Genomic DNA, 17,727 nt, shown 5'->3' with positions numbered 1-17,727 from the left:
TGAAATACTGTAGTAATAGCTTTGAAGAAGTCCTATTTTTTTCCTTGTGATGTGGTTATTAGGGTTGAGCGACTTTTACTTTTATAGGATCGGGTCGGGTTTCACGAAACCCGACTTTCTCAAAAGTCGGGTCGAGTGAAATAGGCCGATCCTATAGAAAAGTCGGGGTCGGGGTCGGCCGAAAAACGAAACCCAATGCAGTGCAATGGGATACTATGGTTTCCAGGGTCTGAAGGAGAGGAAACTCTCCTTCAGGCCCTGGGATCCATATTTAAGTGTAAAATAAAGAATTAAAATAAAAAATATTGCTATACTTACCCTCTGACGCGCCCTGGTACTAACCGGCAGCCTTCCTTCCTTAGAATCAGCGCGTGAAAGACCTTAGATGACGTCGCGGCTTGTGATTGGTCGCGCGACCGCCCATGTGACCGCTCGCACGACCAATCACAAGCCGCGACGTCACCGAAGGTCGTTCAAGCGCTGATTCTTAGAAAGGAAGGCTCCCGGAAAGAAGCAGGACGCGTCCGAGGGTGAGTATATTCCTATTAGGTCGCGTGAGCGGTCACATGGGCGGTCGCGCGACCAATCACAAGCTGCGAAGTCATCTAAGGTCTTTCACGCGCTGATTCTAAGGAAGGAAGGCTGCCGGTTAGTACCAGGGCGCGTCAGAGGGTAAGTATAGCAATATTTTTTATTTTACACTTAAATGTGGATTCCGATACCGATTTCCGATATTGCAAACATATCGGAACTCGGTGTCGGAATTCCGATACCAGATTCAGAAGATCGCCGACCTCATGGCCGACCCCACACAGGGGTCGGGTCGGGTTTCATGAAACCCGACTTTGCCAAAAGTCAACGACTTCTGAAAATGGCCGACCCGTTTTGCTCAACCCTAGTGGTTATGTTAGACATTTTTCACACAAAAATAGGCCATTTTTTCATTCGTTCAACCGTTACGGTTTTATGTGTCAATTTTTACCATCTGTGTAAGAAAAGAAAAATTATTTCTTAGTCATTTACGATAAAATAATATATGGAGATCCACAAGTTGATTTCCCAACTGTTTTCTAGCGATTGGTCAGCACATAAATACCATTCATGTACTGTCACATTTTTTGTGGATGTACTCATTTAAATAGGTGACATTGTTCCACAAATTGGACTAAAGTAGGACATGTCTGCCAGTTTAACCCCTTTTTTTACCTCGGATGGGATAGTACATCTGAGGTCAGAAGCCCCACTTTGACACGGGCTCCGGCGGTGAGCCCGCATCAAAGCCGGGACATGTCAGCTGTTTTGAACAGCTGACATGTGCCCGCAATAGGGCGGGTGAAATCGTGATTCACCCGCCGCTATTAGCTAGTTAAATGCCGCTGTCAAACGCTGACCGCGGCATTTAACTACCGCTTCCGGCCGCGCAGCCTGAAATGCACGCATCGCCGACCCCGTCACATGATCGGGGGTCAGCGATGCTTCTGCATTGTAACCATAGAGGTCCTTGAGACCTCTATGGTTACTGATTCCCGCTAGATGTGAGCGCCACCCTGTGGTCGGCGCTCATAGCACACCTGCATTTCTGCTGCATAGCAGCGATCTGATGATCGCTGCTATGTAGCAGAGCCGATCGAGTTGTGCCAGCTTCTAGCCTCCCATGGAGGCTATTGAAGCATGGCAAAAGTTAAAAAAACGTTAAAAAAATGTGAAAAAATATATAAACTTTTTTTGCCCCATTCAAAATAAAACAATAAAAAAAATCAAACCTACACATATTTGGTATCGCTGCTTTCAGAATCACCCGATCTATAAAGAAAAGCATTAACCTGAAAAAATGCCAGAATTAGATTTTTTTAGGTCGCCGCGACATTGCATTAAAATGCAATAACGGACGATCAAAAGAGCATATCTGCACAAAAGTGGTATCAATAAGAACATCAGCTTGGAGCACAAAAAATAAGCCCTCAACCAACCCCAAATCACGAAAAATAGAGACACTATGGGTATCGGATAATGGCGCAATTTTTTTTTTAAAGCAAAGTTTGGAATTTTTTTCACCACTTAGATAAAACGTAACCTAGTCATGTTTGGTGTCTACAAACTCACAATGACCCGGAGAATCATAATATCAGGTCAGTTTTAGCATTTAGTGAACCTAGCAAAAAAGCCAAACAAAAAACAAGTGTGGGATTGCACTTTTTTGCAATTTCACCGCACTTGGAATTTTTTTCTTGTTTTCTAGAACATGACATGCTAAAACCAATAATGTCGTTCAAAAGTACAACTCGTCACACAAAAAATAAGCCGTCACATGGCCATTTTGACAGAAAAATAAAAAAGTTATGGCTCTGGGAAGGAGAAGAGCGAAAATCGAACACGGAAAAATGGAAAATCCCAAGGTCATGAAGGGGTTAATGCATGCAAAGTTTCAGTTTGTAAAAAACAGACAAATGAAAATCCCATTAAAAATTTGTACTTATGTGTGCTGTCTGTGGGAAACACATACAGCATGCACAGAAGATTAAACACAAGCCTTAGGCCGATTTCACACGTCAGTGTCTCCGGTATGTGAGGTGACAGTTTCCTCACTTACCGGAGACACTGACACACGTAGACACATAAAAATCACTGCATCTGTTCAGATGTCATTGATTTTTTGCGGACCGTGTCTCCGTGTGCCAAACATGGAGACATGTCAGTGTTCGTTGGAGCGCACGTATTACACGGAACCATTAAAGTCAATGGGTCTATGTAAAATACGTACTGCACACGGATGTTGTCCGTGTGCAGTCCGTGTGCCATGCAGGGGACAGCACTACCTTAAGCGCTGTCCCCCCCCACTGGTGCTGAATCCGCGATTCATATCTTCCCTGCAGCAGCGTTTGCTGCAGAGAAAATATGAATAATAGTGTTTAAAATAAAGATCTATGTGTCCACCGCCCTCCCACCCCCTGTGTGTTCCCCCGCTGTTCTGAAAATACTCACCCGCCTCCCTCGTTGGCTGTCGCTGCTTCTTGGTCTGGCCGCATCTTCTCCTGTATGCGGTCACGTGGGGCCGCTCATTTACAGTAATGAATATGCGGCTCCACCTCCCATAGGGGTGGAGCCGCATATTCATTACTGTAATCGGCGGCCCCACGTGACCGCATACAGGAGAAGATGCGGCCAGACCAAGAAGCAGCGACAGCCAACGAGGGAGGCGGGTGAGTATTTTCAGAACAGCGGGGGAACGCACAGGGGGTGGGAGGGCGGTGGACACATAGATCTTTATTTTAAACACTATTATTCATATTTTCTCTGCAGCAAACGCTGCTGCAGGGAAGATATGAATTGCGGATTCAGCACGATAAAGGGGACAGCGCTAAACTTTAGCGCTGTCTCCTGCATGGTGCGTGTGGTACCCAGTGGGCACACGGGTGGCACACGTGTGCCGCACGTGTGCCACACTGATGTGCCAAGTGAGCACACGGACACGGATAACTCCAGTACTGATTTTACACGGTACTGGAATTATTTGGACGTTTGAAACCGGCCTTAAAGAGTTTCCTATGTACTTATTTATTAGTCATTATAGACTTATGACATAAACAGGTGTTTTCTCAAAGATTGCAATTCATCTACAATTTCTAGGTTTGGTATTAATTTGCTAATCACTAATCTTGAGTTTTGGACTCTTCAGTGATGAGCATTGAATGCAGGGTAGGTATACATGCTTGACATTTCTTCCATTCATTCTCCATGGGACTGCTGAAAATAGCTATGCTCAATTTTCTCAGGTAGTGCCAATGACAGTGAATTGAGAGGTGGTCAAACATGCTTACCTCCACTCTATTCAAGACACGTCTCTGAGCCTCGTTCTTGGTGTTACAGAGGATTTCAGTGGTTGGACCCCAGCAAACAGGTAGATACAGTATATCCTAAATTTTGAAAAAAAAGAGAACTTATATTTCTATAATAAATTAATCTTCATAAAACAACTGTAGTTCCAAACTGTAGAAAAAACAAAACGTATATGCTCGTGTATAAGCCAAAACAACCCCTCAGCTTAAACACGAGTCACGATCCCAGTAAGCCGGTAGAGGAGGGAGACGGGGGGAGGAGGAGCAGCGGCAGGAGCTGACAGCTGTGACATCATACTCACCCTCCTCACGCGGTCCTGCACGTCCCTGCATCTCCATTGTTCAGCACCGGCGGCTCTCATCTCCTCTACTGAGCGGTCACGTGGTAGCGCTCATTAACTTAATGAATATGGACATGTCTCCATTTCCATAGGCATGGAATGCATATTCATTACCTAAATGAGCGCTACCACGTGACCACTGAGCAGAGGAGAGGAGTACTGCTGGTGCTGGACAACGGAGATGCAGGGACATGAAGGACCACGCTAGGAGGGTGAGTATGAGGGGGGAGGACAGGTGAGGACTGAGCCATGCATAGAAGGGGGAGGAGGCTGAGCCATACATAGAAGGGGAGGACGGGGAGGATTCTGAGCCACGCATAGATGTGGGAGGACTGGGAGGATGCTGAGCCATACATAGAAGGGGAGGACAAGGAGGACGCTGAGCCATGCATAGAAGGGGGAGGACAGGGTGAATACTGAGCCATGCATAGAAGCGGGAGAACGGGATGGACGCTGAGCCATGCATAGAAGGGGGAGGACAGGGAGGATGGGAGAATGCTGAGCCATACATAGAAGGGGGAGGACGGGGAGGACGCTGAGCCATGCATAGAAGGGGGAGGACGGGGAGGACGCTGAACCATACATAGAAGGGGGAGGATGGGGAGAATGCTGAACCATACATAGAAGGGGAGGACGGGGTGGATGCTGAGCCATGCATAGAAGGGGGAGGACAGGGAGGATGGGAAGATGCTGAGCCATACATAGAAGGGGGAGGATGGGGAGGATGCTGAACCATACATAGAAGGGGAGGACGGGGAGGACACTGAGCCATACATAGAAGGGGGAGGATGGGGAGGATGCTGTGCCATGCATAGAAGGGGGAGGATGGGGAGGATGCTAAACCATACATAGAAGGGGAGGACGGGGAGGACGCTGAACCATACATAGAAGGGGGAGGATGGGGAGGACACTGAGCCATACATAGAAGGGGGAGGATGGGGAGGATGCTGTGCCATGCATAGAAGGGGGAGGATGTGTAGGATGCTAAACCATACATAGAAGGGGAGGACGGGGAGGACGCTGAGCCATACATAGAAGGGGGACGATGGGGAGGATGCTGTGCCATGCATAGAAGGGGGAGGACAGGGAGGACGCTGAGCCATACATAGAAGGGGAGGATGGGGAGGATGCTGAACCATACATAGAAGGGGAGGACAGGGAGGATGCTGAGCCATGCATAGAAGGGGAGGACAAGGAGGATACTGATCCATACATAAAAGGAGGAGGATGGTGTGGACACTGAGCCATGCATAGAAGGGGAGGACAGGGAGGATGCTGAGCCATGCATAGAAGGGGGAGGGCAAGGAGGATACTGATCCATACATATAAGGGGAGGACGGGGTGGATGTTGAGGCATGCATAGAAATGGGAGGACAGGGGGGACGCTGAACCATACATAGAATCGGGAGGACAGCGAGGATACTGATCCATACATAGAAGGGGAGGACGGGGTGGACGCTGAGTCATGCATAGAACGGGGAGGACAGGGAGGACGCTGATCCATACATATAAGTGGAGGACGGGGTGGATGTTGAGCCATGCATAGAAGTGGGAGGACAGGGAGGACACTGAGCCATGCATAGAAGGGGGAGGAAAGGGAGGATACTGATCCATACATAAAAGGAGGAGGACAGGGTGGATGTTGAACTATGCATAGAAGTGGGAGGACAGGGAGGATGCTGAGTCATGCATAGAAGGGGAGGAGAGGGAGGATACTGATCCATACATAAAAGGAGGAGGACGGGGTGGACGCTGAGCCATGCATAGAAGGGGGAGGACAGGGAGGATGCTGAGCCATACATAGAAGGGGGAGGACAGGGAGGATACTGATCCATACATAGAAGGGGGAGGACGGGGTGGACGCTGAGCCATGCATAAAAGGGGGAGGACAGAGAGGATGCTGAACCATACATAGAAGGGGAGGATGGGGAGGATGCTGAACCATACATAGAAGGGGAGAATGGAGAGGACGCTGAGCCATGCATACAGCTAGGAGACCGGGGGGAGTCTCACATAGCAGGACAGGGATGAGGGGACAATACATACCCGGCTTATACTTGAGTCAATAAGCTTACCCAGTTTTCCATGGCAAAATTAGGTTCCTCGACTTATACTCGGGTCGGCCTTTTACTCGAGTATATATGGTAATTTGACTTAGAGGCAAACTAAGATATATGTACTTCATTACTCAACACAGAGCAAAAAAACTGTACATGTATCCAGGTTTAGATACACTAGCACTTCTCATAGCAAGTTAAAATCTGAAAAGGGCTGAAGTAATGGGAAATTGATTTCAAAGTGTGGGTGTGATCATAAATAAGACTTGCTAATTACTCTTTATTATATGAAGTATTTGTTTTTCTAAAAAGACCACACTGGCTTTCTCATTTGGGACTAAAACCAAAATATTGCATTAGACACTTGTGAAGCCATAAGGTGAGGACATGACTAAGCATTTCATTGTTTCTTTTTAATTACAGAATGTTGTTTTTTCTAGTCTTAATTGGAAATCACAGCACCAGAAATCAGTCACAGCTGACTCATCTATTTCTAACCAGTTTTTCGAGCAAATCCTTCTACCTTTATAAAATGAAATGTGTGTTTCACAGACCAAACAGCTAAATGAAAGAACTGCAGGTTTCATTAAAAACGCATATAAAATATGTCTGAGTAGCAATATCTCGGCAGAATTGCTCTACATTTTAAATAGGCTACAAATAAATTGCACTCTTTAGGCACTTACTTTATTTAAACAAAAATTTATCTGCTGCTTTGCTTTTGTAATCCACATAATACAGTCATTTAAAATGCAAAAGCAAACATTTTCTATCAATATCATTAAGAATTTGCACACAGTAATAAAATGCAAAGCAAATTTTAACTTCCTAACCTGTTGTATGAATTAAGTGGCCCATACAAAGTTTTTAAATTAAATAAAAGCAAGATTCAAATAATTATTTGCCATATTATACCCGAGCACGTTCATTACATTCAGTAACATTATCTCACATATATTTTATGCCTCATAGCTAAGCTTTATATTTTCAACATTTTCAGCAAGGAAGACTATCTATTGATGTTTATGTACAGGTGCATCTCACAAAATTAGAATATCATCAAAAAGTTAATTGATTTCAGTTCTTCAATACAAAAAGTGAAGCTCATATATTACATAAAGTCACTACAAACAGTGATCTATTTCAAGTGTTTATTTCTGTTAATGTTGATGATTATGACTTACAGCCAATGAAAACTCAAACGTCATTATCTCAGTAAATTAGAATACTTTATAACACCAGTTTGACTAATCCAAATCCAAAATGTTGGCCTACTGAAATGTCTGCTCAGCAAATGCACTCAATACTTGGCCGGGGCTCCTTTGACATCAATTACTACATCAATGCGGCGTGGCATAGAGGCGATCAGCCTTTGGCACTGCTGGGGTGTTATGGAAGCCCAGGTTGCTTTGATAGCAGCATTCAGCTCATCTGTTGGGTTTGGTGTCTATCATCTTCATCCTGACAATACCCCATAGATTCTCTATGGGGTTAAAATCAGGCGAGTTTGCTGGCCAATCAAGCATAGTGATACTCTTGTTTTTAAACCAGGTATTAGTACGTTTGCAGTGTGGACAGGTGCCAAGTCCTGCTGGAGAATGAAATTTCTAACTGCAAAAAGCTTGTCGGCAGAGGGAAGAATGCAATGCTCTAAAATTTCCTGGTAGACGTCTGCGCTGACTTTGGCCTTGTTAAAACACAGTGTACTTATACAAGCAGATGACATGGCTCCCCAAATCATCACTGAGGTGACATCAACCCCAACCCTATGACCCTACTTGCCAACACACCAGGGCAAGAGGGAAGATTAAGGCTAAGCACCAGAATTGTTGCATCATATGGATGCACCTTTCTGGAGCAGCTGAGAGCTGATGTTTTTAGTCTTGGACAGGACAAATATGTATGGCTCTTTTTCTAGCCTATTAATAACACCCCGCAGCTGTCTGCCTAGCCTTTGCTGGTTATTAATTTTAGGCGGACCCTACGTCATTTGTATGGAAGGGTTCCCCTATTTTATAAACCAGTAAAGGCTTGGTAGACAGCTGTGATTTAATGTTAATAACCTGAGAAGCTCCATGTACATTACACACTTCACTGGCTATAAACATCAGTCACCAGCTTTCCGCTTTCCCTCGGCTGGTTAATAAAAATTTCGGGGGAACCCACACCATTATTTTAGGAAAATATTTTTTTAGTAATATGATACATGTACAGCAAGCTGCGCAAAACAATAATTATGCTTCTCACTCACATATTTATCTATCTATCTGTATATGTCTACCTATCTATATCTATCTTTCTAATATATATATATATATGCACTGAAGAATAATTTCCTGGGAAAACTATGTTTAAATGACATAGAGAATTAGTCTATGTAAGAGCTCATGTTAAAATTACATAACATATAGATTGCATTTGCATGTGATTTGGATGACAGTCAGATGCTATGTGAAAAAAATTGGATTGTATTAGCGTGAAATTTGCATGCACTTTGCATGACACTCGCCGACTTTTCAGGAACAATATAGGACCATTTTTTTACGGTGATGGGTATGAGCCCTAATGCTGAGATAATTGTGTAACAGAATGTATGTCATTTATGGGAAAATATCTGTTGGCATATTTGACCAACTACTTGATGGAGTTTCCATGGCATATCAAGACGTATCGTTTCTCGTTGCGGAGAGTGACATGATCAGCATGACGAGATGAGGAGACTTAAGGCCACAATGCTCCTCTGGGAAATAAGCAAATTGTCTCTTCAGAGAGGAAGAGGACTAGAACTCTAGTGCCACCTATTGGAAGTAGCAATCCTAACAGTCAATGTAGACCCTTTAATGAGCCTTGTCACATGACTTAGGATCATACATTTGTTTGTTCTTCAGTATATAGGCTAAACTTCATGCCATGATGCTCTTCTGTTCTTTATGCATGCTTTTTACAATAAAGATGCTTTCTACAATATATAAATCCTATTAATAGCCATCAGTATTCTCAAAGGGGATCTGTCAGCAGATTTTGCTATGTAATATGATAGCAGCATGAAGTTTGTAAAGAGACAATTTTTCCAGCAAGGAATCACTTAGTTTACCAGTTGCAGCAATTAGGAAAGAATCACCGTTCTCTGTACTGCAGTTCTAGCAGAGTTCAATTGTAGTGCTGTGTATAACCCCACCCACTAATTACTTCTGGAGGGTGGGGGTGGACTTGCAAGCACAAGACCATTTTTCTTTCAGTGATAATAGATAATTGATAATCTCCTATTTATTAAACACTGATTGCATTGAAACAGCAAAACACAGCCTAGTTAATGACACATCTCTGTAATCAGGTTCTCTGCTCCTACATTATAGTGATCTCAGATTGCAAAGCAAAAACCTGCTGACCTATTCTCTTTAGGAATGCATTATTAGAAAATTACATTGAATTGTAATTGAATTGAAAATTATTGAATTGAAAATTAAATTGATCGTGCAGCGATTATAATTCCCGTTACCGGCTTTTATTTAATATCCTCCTGTAACTGATGAAGGTCACAATTTACCGAAACGTTTTCCTGTATTTACTACAATACATTTTTCCTGCTGCATCTTACCTGAATTTGAGTGCTAGGTCTCTTACTATTAATCTATATGGTTTTGGAACCTGTCCTTAGCATCCCTTCTCTAGTAGTGATCACGGTTAAATTTTCCACTGAGCCTTCAGTGACCTGCCCCCTAGTTTGCATAATGAATACCATCACATACTGAATTAAAACAATTCACTTCTGCAGGCAGGTGCCATCCATGGCACCTGTACTGCAGCATAATCTCATGGTTACCGGGCACTTAACAATCCCTTTTGCAGAGGGTGGTTTCACACTTGCGTTTTTGTCTGCAGCGTTTTTTTTCAAAAAAACGCATGCGTTTTTTTTCCCTATATTTAACATTGAAAACGCATGCGTTTTTGTTTGTACGCGTTTGGTCGCATTTTTCAACACATGCGTTTTTTTACCGCATGCGTTCATTTTCAGAAATGCCACTTGTAGTATTTTTGAGAGGCGTTTTTTGGACCAAAAAAAACGCATGCGTTTTCATGCGTTTTTTTGGGGTCAAAAAATACATTGGAGTCAATGGGGACTCATGCGTTTTTTTGTGCATGCGTTTTTTGCGTTAAAAACGCATGCGTTTTTATATTAAAAAAACAGAAAACACACTGATATGCCACCCCCCAACATAAAGGTGATAAAGGGATCCTAACCCTAACCCTAACCCTGCCCCTAACCCTAACCCTACCCCTAACCCTAAGGTATCCTAACCATAACCCTACCCCTAACCCTACCCCTAACCCTAAGGGATCCTAACCCTAACCCTACCCCTAACCCAAACCCTACCCCTAACCCTAACCCTAATCCTTTTAGGGTTAGGATTAGGGTTAGGGGTAGGGTTAGGGGTAGGGTTAGGGTTAGGATCCCTTAGGGTTAGAGGTAGGGTTAGGGTTAGGGGTAGGGTTAGGGTTAGGATCCCTTTAGGGTTATGATTAGCGGTAGGGTTAGGGTTATGATCCCTAGCCCTACCCCTACCCCTAACCCTAACCCTAACTATTTCTGTTTATAGTGGGTTTTTTACTTTATTTTGATGATTGGCAGCTGTCACACATTTCTCAGCATGCGTTTAAAAAACGCAAACGCATGAAAAAACGCATGTAAACGCATCAAAACGCCACGTTTTTTCACCACATGAAAAAACGCATGCATCAAAAAAACGCAGCATTTGCACGCGTTTACATGCGTTTTTTCACCATGCGTTTTTTGCATTTTTTACCGCAAAAACACAACCAAAAAAACGCAAATGTGAAACCAGCCTTACTTGAGCGAGAAAAAAAAAGTCATTATGAAAATAGTACCCAGGGCGCCTGCGCAGTATCAGCAATTGGTTTGTATAGAGATCTGATAGCTGCTGCTGTGCAGGTGCCGGCGACGCCATCTTGCTGGAGAAGGAAATAAAATGTCATCCTCCAAGATGGCACTGCACGCGCTTGCGCAGTAACAGCTCTCGGAGATTGTCAACAGCTGCTATTGCGCATGTGCGGGCGGTATCATATCATTCATATAATGACGCCGACCTGTCACTGTGTTTAGGTTACTATGCACAACCCTGCAGATAGGTTCCCTTTAAAATAAACCAGGCATGGATCCTACAGGACTTTTCCATACCTTTGGCTGAATATGGAAGCATACTAGGTGCACCCAGTCTTTGTTAGGCTCAACCACATTTTTTGTTCTATTTTCCTTTCACAATGTTTTGAGGTCTACCCAAATAAAAAAAAGGTGTTTTGCAGACTATACCCGCAAAGGCTGTTTTGCAGCTTACCCCCGCAGAGGTTATTTCAGAGAACTACCACAGAGACAAGTCCAGAGTACACACACAAGTTTTTTCCACAGACAGTTCAAGTGGAGATTATTTATTTTTAGGCACAGTACTCCCACAGACATGGGTGCAGAGATTAATATTTTTTAGGCCCATAACTCGAACAGGCAAAGCAGTAGAGTATAATTATTTTTTAGGTACACCACTCATACAGACACAGCTGTAGAGTACATAGAGAGGCTTTTTGGTACAGTACTCTTTGAGGCTTTTTGGCACAGCACTCCAAGAGGCAAATTTGCAAATTACACACAGAGGCTTAAAGGCACAGTTATGTTTTAGGCACATCCACCACTCATACAGATACAGTGTTAGAGTAGAATTGTTTTTAGACACACTACTCACAAAAAGATGCCTGCACAGAAGAATAATTTTGTAAACACACTAGCAAATAAAATATTTTTTGTCCCACAAATTGGAAAGAGATAAAAGCAGAGATCAAATTCTTTTTACATAAACTACTCATAAAACAAACACTGTAGAGTACAATAGTTTTTTACACACACTACTGACAAAAAACCGCTGCAGAATACAATCATTTTTTATACACACTACTCATGAAAAAGATGAAGAGTGCAATAATTTTTTCCACACACCACTCGCAAAAAACATTGATGAGTAAAATCGTTTTTTTACACACATATAGACACAGCGATACAGTAAAATTATTTATGTGGCCTACAAATCACAACGAGATGACTGATGCCATATATTTATTTTTCAGACTACTAGAAAACACACAGCAGTCCAGAAAAATGATTTATTTGGCCTACAAATGTCAATGAGATGGCTGATAACAATTATTTACTTCCCAGACTAATAGAAAATACATAGCAGTTCAGAAACGTTTTTTAATTGGCCTATAAATGGCAATGAGATGGCTTATGCCAATTATTTATTTGTAACCCTAAGGCTACAGTCACACTATCAGTATTTGGTCAGTATTTCACATCAGTATTTGTAAGCCAAAACCAGGAGTGGGTCAAAAATACAGACTTGGTGACGTGTTCCTATTATAGCTTTCCCCTCTGTTTGTTCCACTCCTGGTTTTGGCTTACAAATACTGATGTAAAATACTGACCACATACTGATAGTGTGACCGTAAGAGATCCAAAAAAATTTTTATTTTGGTCTATAAATGGCAACCAGATACTTTATACCTATAGCTCCCATTCAGGATGTTCTGCTGCAACATTGGGGAAGTTGGGGGGGAGGAATCCCTCATTGTTTGAATGTTCAATTAACCTTAATTTTGCAAGTTGTGTAGACTAGTACATCAAGGGGCTGATGCAACATGTAATCAGCAAGCATTTCACAAATTAACATAAAACTAGAGTCAAAGTACAGGTTTTTGTGAAAATTACTCATGTCCAATGATCTACTGAATAAAGGAACAAAACATCAGGCATAGTTAAGAATAAATGCTGTGTCGTGACAGAAACCCATTTATTTTTGTATTTTTCTCAAAGTTTACACCAACATTTCTTTGTCTCCTTTCCTGAAAATGGCAGTTAGTATTACTACAATTTAAATAAATTAGTAATATGTGTTTAAGTAAACAATGCCTGGTCAATGCCTGAAATGGACCAATACCTGACCAACTCAAGGGCCCACCAATGTGTGAAAGTAAACAATGTCTGACCTACAAAATGCACTATCAATGTCTTATGAACTTTTTTGCTCAGAATAGTCACTAAAAATATTTTTTTCCACTCAATAATTTGATCAAATTTCCATTTTTCCATAAAATGTTCTATGGTTTCACATATGTCTTGCATTAGTGGCCTAAAACCGTGGGTTGTTCGTGCTTGTATTGTGGAAGGAAAGCTGAACTTTGGGATCCTGAAAAATGTAGCATGAAAAGCAGCTAAAATTTCAGCAAAACCTGATTTTTGTCTGGAGCATTTCTACTGCTAAGAGAAAAGGTTTTGGCTGCAGAAAAAAGCGCAAGAAAGCAACGTGTGAACATAGCCTTACACATAAGAATTGGGGATTTTAGTAACCAGTGCTTATCATATTGGTGGTTACAAGTGCATGCATTGCATATACAGTATACACAACCACTCAAGCAGACATGTCAGGGAACATTCTGGTCAAAGGTGCAGCATAAACACTGGCATGAAGCCTGTCCAGCAATGCAACTATACACCTTTTACGGCTCCTTTAATGCATATGTGGATTTTTTTTCTTTTCAAATTCATACAGAATCTGACAAAAAAACCATCACTATGCCTAAATGTGAAATCAGAGGTATAAGGAGGAATATTAAACACCTCAAACACCTCGCAATCTTGTTTCTTGTGTGTGCATTCGTGAGCATAACATTTAAATTCAAGTATAAATCTCTTTGAAAATGCTGGAGTTTTGTTAAGAACCAAGCAAACCATTAATTGACAAACACAATAAAAGAAAGGGAAAAAAAGAAAGATTTTTTTCCTCAAAGCTTTTTTTACACATAAAGTTTGTCAACAACTTTTAAAAATGTTTGAAACAAAGGTTCATTTATACATTTCTTTCAGATTTCAATGCCGTAATTAACATGAATTTCCGAAAGTAAAAAATAATCAATTCAAGTATATTATGTAGAGATTGCTACAAAATCATTCCACCATGTCAGGTGACATATAATATCATATTTTCCTTTCCTCATATACCGCTGCCTATAAAAGGAGCTGAGAACAAAACAAGACATTTGAAACTGTGATTACATTCAATGTCACCACAAGCAATTTAATAAAATAGGATGCCAGAATTCTGCCAAAACAATGTATTAAATATCAATGTCTTTCTTCATGTTTAATTGGCTCAGCAAGGATGTACAAATTTGAAATTCTAGAAGGATCTATGCTCACACTGAATAAGTTCCTTTATTGTATTATCAAAATGATATTGTGGTCAAATATTATTGAATAACAGCTCTGAATGGGAAAAGTAAATATATTTAATGCATTACAATAGTTATTGAAAGTTTAGAAACCTTTGAGAATTTTCCATATTTCTGCATAAATTTTCACAAGTCCAAAAAGTAGAAAAAGAGAATTAAATTAAATAAATGAATAAAGAATCTTAGACTTATTTGAAATAAGGAAAAATGTTCCAATATCACATGTTTCACAGAGGCAAAAGTATCACATCCTTTAGTTTTAGAATCTGGTACAAAAGTAATGTAAAATAAAGCCAGAACTCCGCATTCTTCAATAAAAGTATCTTTATTAAATGCAGTTAAACACATGTACGTATCTTTATGGCTCCATATAACAATGATGTATGAAAAAAACTTCAACAAAAAACACAATAATGCAGCGCTTTTCTGACTTTTGTCTAAGTCTAAGCTCAGTGGGTTGGGAGGTTGGATAAGCAACAGTGGTAGTGAGATGGAAGTGCGGTTATTGCAGGCTTTATACTTTTCTAAAGAGTTTTCAGGTTGAGTCTGAAGGTTCCAAATGTGGGAGACAATTGGATGTATTGAAACATTGAGTTCCAATGGAAGAGGGATATTAAGAAAAAAATATTTGAAGTGATTGGGTGAGGAATAGTGTTGAGCGATACCTTCTGATATCGGAAAGTATCGGTATCGGATTGGATCGGCCGATATTCAAAAAATATCGGATATCGCCGATACCGATGCCCGATCCCAATACAAGTCAATGGGACCAAAATATCGGAATTAAAATAAACCCTTTCTTTCCTTGTTGGTTCATTCTACATGAAGGAAAACAACTAAGAATAATGCAGGATGTATTTGGGGAGGTGGCGGAGACATTAAAGTCATAGAGGTTTAGCCCAATCAAATAGAATAGCATTATTTTTTTTTTTTTTAAAGACGTTCGGAGTGACAAAGATATTGACTATGTAATTTTTTTTTTATTTTGTCAGATATTGATGTTTCACTATTCCACGCCCTTCCCCTTCTTTTTTTTTTACTTTTCCCACACTTTCATCTTCTTCATCATCAGCATCTTTGACATCAACTTCTTCACCTTATTCATCTTCTTCAACTTCTACCTATTTTTTTTTTTATTACTTTCTTCATATTCATTTTATTCAACTATTATTATTCTTCCTATTCTACTTCATCATATTCTCATTTGTGACAGGCATTCCCGTAGTTGTTATCTATAAAAGTTTGAAGATTACACCTTCTGTTCTGCCAGTCACAAAAGTTACATTTGTCCACGTTCAGTTTGGCCTGCAGCATCAGGCTTTATCCAGGGGCACCACGAGGAGGAACGGACTCACCCCCATACACTGCTTAGTCTTCTTCTGCATATAATTTAGATAATATCTTTTGCTCTGATATTAAGTGTTATGTTTAATGTTCTTCTGCTCTTTGTTCTGCAGCCTCTTGTTCTTCTGCTTCTTGGTCTTCCATGTCGTCGTCTCCAGGGTCGTCGTCTCCAGGGTCGTCGTCTCCGCCGTCGTCGTCTCCGCCGTCGTTGTCGTCATTGGGGTGGTCTTCCGGGTCGTCGACTTTAGGGTCTTCAACTTGGAAATGTAGCAGAAGGTACAAGAAGGCTGAGAAAATGCCAAGAACCAGCTGATGGAACTGGAACTCGGATGGCTACCCGAAGGTTCAAGAGCCTATGGAACTACCGAGGACCAGCTGACGTTACTGGAACCCGGTTACTAAGCAGGAGGTACCCGTGCTAAAAAGCACTACCAAGGACCGTCTGACGTTGGCGGAACTCGGATACCCAGAAGGAGGCACCTAAGCCAAAGGCTCTGCCCGGAACCAGCTGACGTTACTGGAACCAGGATGGGGAGCAGAAGGTACAAGAGCAAAAGACACTGCCGAGAACCAGCTGACGGTACTGGAACCCAGATGGGTAGCCGAAGGTCCAAGAGAAAATGGAACTACCAAGGACCAGCTGACGGTACTGGAACCCGGTTACTAAGCAGGAGGTACCCGTGACTGAAAGCACTACCAAGGACCACCTGACGTTGGTGAAACTTGGATACCCAGAAGGAGGCACCTAAGCCAAAGGCTCTGCCCGGAACCAGCTGACAATACTGGAACCAGGATGGGGAGCAGAAGGTACAAGAGCAAAAGACACTGCCGAGAACCAGCTGACGGTGCTGGAACCAGGATGTGGACCAGAAGGTCCACAGGAGAGGAGAGAACAGCTAGGCCGCGAGGCAGCCGCAGTTACCGAACCCCAACAGTCCTACAGGGGGAGCTTGGCCTACTGGCACTACAGAACCAGCCTTGACTACCAATTCACACAGCCCACATAGGAAGCTCCTAAACTGGAGGCACCCTGTAGTTGGCTAACTCGACCGCAACACGACGGGGCAACGCATAGGGGTCTCAGTGAGTTTGACAGTACCTGGAAACAGCTGACGGTGCTGGAACCAGGCTGGGCACGAGGGAGTACCCATGACAAAAAGACTGCCGGGAACCAGCTGGTGGTGCTGGAACCCGGATGCGTTGCCCCAGTGTGCAAGAGCCAATGGCACGACCGAGGACCAGCTGAAGGTGCTGGAACCCGGTTACTAAGCTGTAGGTGCCCGCGCTTAAAAGCACTACCAAGGACCGCCTGACGTTGGCGGAACTCGGATACCCAGGAGGAGGCACCTAAGCCAAAGGCTCTGCCCGGAACCAGCTGATGGCGCTGGAACCAGGTGGTGGACCAGAAGGTCCACAGGAGAGGAGAGAACAGCTAGGTCGCGAGGCAGCCGCAGTTACCGAACCCCAACAGTCCTACAGGGGGAGCTTGGCCTACTGGTACTACAGAACCAGCCTTGACTACCAATTCACGCAGCCCACATAGGAAGCTCCTAAACTGGAGGCACCCTGGAGTTGGCTAACCCGACCACAACACGACGGGGCAAGCATAGGCGTCTCAGTGAGCTTGACACTACCCGGAAACAGCTGACGGTGCTGGAACCAGGCTGGGCACGAGGGAGTACCCGTGACAAAAACACTGCCGGGAACCAGCTGGCGGTGCTGGAACCCGGATGCGTCGCCCCAGTGTGCAAGAGCCAATGGCACCGAGGATCAGCTGACGGTGCTGGAACCCGGTTACTAAGCTGTAAGTGCCCGCGCTTAAAAGCACTACCAAGGACCGCCTGGCGTTGGCGGAAC

Source organism: Ranitomeya imitator, chromosome 3 (genome assembly GCF_032444005.1).
Source record: "Ranitomeya imitator isolate aRanImi1 chromosome 3, aRanImi1.pri, whole genome shotgun sequence".
In the NCBI taxonomy this organism is placed as follows: domain Eukaryota; kingdom Metazoa; phylum Chordata; class Amphibia; order Anura; family Dendrobatidae; genus Ranitomeya; species Ranitomeya imitator.
Note: the sequence above shows the minus strand (reverse complement) of the source record.